The 1,892-nt window shown below is 45.1% G+C and overlaps 2 non-coding genes across 2 annotated transcripts; one reads left to right on the forward strand and one right to left on the reverse strand.

Moving 5' to 3' along the window:
- Positions 1-851: 851 nt before the first annotated feature.
- On the forward strand, positions 852-924 carry TRNAV-AAC (transfer RNA valine (anticodon AAC)). Its single transcript has one exon. It is a non-coding gene; the product is annotated as a tRNA-Val (tRNA).
- Positions 925-1,545: 621 nt separating this feature from the next.
- TRNAL-AAG (transfer RNA leucine (anticodon AAG)) lies at positions 1,546-1,627 on the reverse strand. The gene has a single exon. It is a non-coding gene; the product is annotated as a tRNA-Leu (tRNA).
- Positions 1,628-1,892: the final 265 nt, after the last annotated feature.

Here is a 1,892-nt window from a genome sequence, read left to right on the forward strand (position 1 = left end):
CACTTACGTGCGGTGAATACCTCATGTCGTCAGACGGCAGGTGTGAAATTTCCAGGGGCAGGATATATATGCTACAGTCAGCTAGAGATAACGACACGTATGTTTCAGTTAGGGAGGTGAGGCCTGTTGCTAGCAGTAGATGGTGTGAAAACCATAGAGGAGAATACTGGCTTCTGTATCATTGCGCTCAAAGCCATTCACAGTCTTCGTTTAGTCGCAGAGCTGATGTGTCATAAATTTGCAAATTGTAACTGAAGCTCAGCATTCTCTTTCTGCAGCTGGTTCCTTGATAGTTTTTTTGCTGGCAGGGATAGCCACCTATAAGGTCTGCTTTATAGCTGTGGCCAGAGTTGAAGTGCTCTCCTACAGCGTTTTGTGGTATATGGCCCATTCCTAGAATAATTGATTATGATGTCACAAGTTATACTTCCTATTTACCTTATACTGAACTGTCCAGTTGTTTTTCCACGATTTCTGCCTGTACCTGCCCCTGGAAATTTCCACTACCTGCGTCTGACGAAGTGGGTATTCACCCACGAAAGCTCACGCTCCAAAACCTCTGTTAGTCTATAAGGTGCCACAGGATTCTCTGCCGCATTCACAAACAAATCACTTATTCATGCGCTCACATACACATTTACAAATATCACAGCAGTTAGTTACGGAACGTTTGTGGACACACAGGTTCACCATACACAAACACACGTACAGACCAAAGTAACAGTCACAATCGTCTGCCAACACAAAACCATTAACAAAAACCAGTACAGTTGCATGAAGGCATCAGTAAAACAGCACTACTGAGAGCCTAGAAACATCTTAGAAGCTAAAGGAGAGAATTTTTTACGTGGGTTTCTGTAGTGTAGCGGTTATCACGTTCGCCTAACACGCGAAAGGTCCCTGGTTCGAAACCAGGCAGAAACAAACATGCTAATTTTGATGGGGTTAAAAGGGTAGGGTTTCCAAAGTAGGTTAAATTTATAAGAAGAACTCATTTCACAGAAGATTAAGGCTACACGCTTGTGGCACATCGGCTGATTCTTGTTTCTCTAATAACTTGTGTCTGACTGACACACCGAGGATGTTACATACAGGCCATGTGTACTTAGATATTTTAGGGGTGGAAAAGAAAAACTCAGTCATCTCTCGTACATTTATCTTGCACTGAATTGTTTTGCCTATAATGGCAAAGGGAGGGAGCATTGTCTGTCATGAAGAAGTGACAGACAGAGCAGCTTTGCTGGGATCCATACAGCGCCCCCTGCTAATGCCCTGAATAGCTGCTGTGCTCTCTGGGCTGGAGAATAAATCCACAGCTGTCATGCACAGAGGATGTTCCACTTCGGATGCTTTTAGAGCTGTGAACACCGCCTACAAACAGCACCTTCCTGAAAACTGACCCTCTCTTCAGGCAAGGTAAGTGTTCTCTGGGAGGGGGCTATCAGGCAAGTGCAAAAGCATAGCTCTTAATTAGCACCGCGAAATTAAAAGTCTCCACTTGGCTATTTAAATAATGGATCCTGAAGGAAAGGCGTAAAAGATCTCTGGCAGCGGTGGGATTCGAACCCACGCCCCCTAAGAGACTGGAGCCTTAATCCAGCGCCTTAGACCGCTCGGCCACGCTACCTTGGTGACAATAATCTTCTCTGTATGCCTCTTTCTTTGCTGTAGTGCTCTCTGCACTCCTCAAAAAAAGCTTCAGAGGGGTAGCCGTGTTAGTCTGGATCTGTAAAAGCAGCAGAGAATCCTGTGGCACCTTATAGACTAACAGAGGTTTTGGAGCGTGAGCTTTCGTGGGTGAATACCCACTTCGTCAGACGCAGGTAGTGGACATTTCCAGGGGCAGGTATATATATGCTAGCAAGCAAGCTAGAGATAACGAGGTTAGTTCA

Source organism: Chelonoidis abingdonii, chromosome 13 (assembly GCF_003597395.2).
Source record: "Chelonoidis abingdonii isolate Lonesome George chromosome 13, CheloAbing_2.0, whole genome shotgun sequence".
Lineage (NCBI taxonomy): Eukaryota > Metazoa > Chordata > Testudines > Testudinidae > Chelonoidis > Chelonoidis abingdonii.